Source organism: Haliaeetus leucocephalus, unplaced genomic scaffold (genome assembly GCF_000737465.1).
Source record: "Haliaeetus leucocephalus isolate CR32 unplaced genomic scaffold, Haliaeetus_leucocephalus-4.0 Scaffold840, whole genome shotgun sequence".
NCBI classification, from domain to species: Eukaryota; Metazoa; Chordata; class Aves; order Accipitriformes; family Accipitridae; genus Haliaeetus; species Haliaeetus leucocephalus.
In genome coordinates this window covers 1,400,693-1,401,177 of record NW_010973276.1, presented here as the reverse complement: position 1 = coordinate 1,401,177, position 485 = coordinate 1,400,693, and positions in this window count along the sequence as shown.

Here is a 485-nt window from a genome sequence, read left to right as displayed (position 1 = left end):
GACGGCAGACTGGCACAGCCAGCCCTCGGCTTTCAGCGCGCAGCCTTGTTTTGCACCGGTATTTGCCAGCACAAGAATTCCAACGAGCAGTAACGGAGTGTCACACACACGCATTTATTCGTATCCCGTTCTCCTTACGCACATCGCGTTTCGATAAACTGCGAGGAAATTAATTTTAAAGACGGGCGCCGAGGCTCCGAAGCGGGCAGGCCATCGCGCTCCTCGGCTGGCAGCACCCCAGGCCCGTTGCTGTGTGGGGCCGGCGATGGCTTTGGCCTCCCCCCCCTCCCCCGATGCCAGCGGGGCCGAGGCGTGGGGGTCCCGGGGGAGCACCCGCATCCCCCAAACCACGCCTGGCATAAACAAACGAGGCCCCCGCGCTCGCCCCCTTGCTCGCCTAAGAGACATAAACTCGCAGCGGCAGGGGCTTCGCTCTCTGCCTCCCACCGCCCCCGGCAGCAGCATCGGGAGCCGGCCCCGGCCTC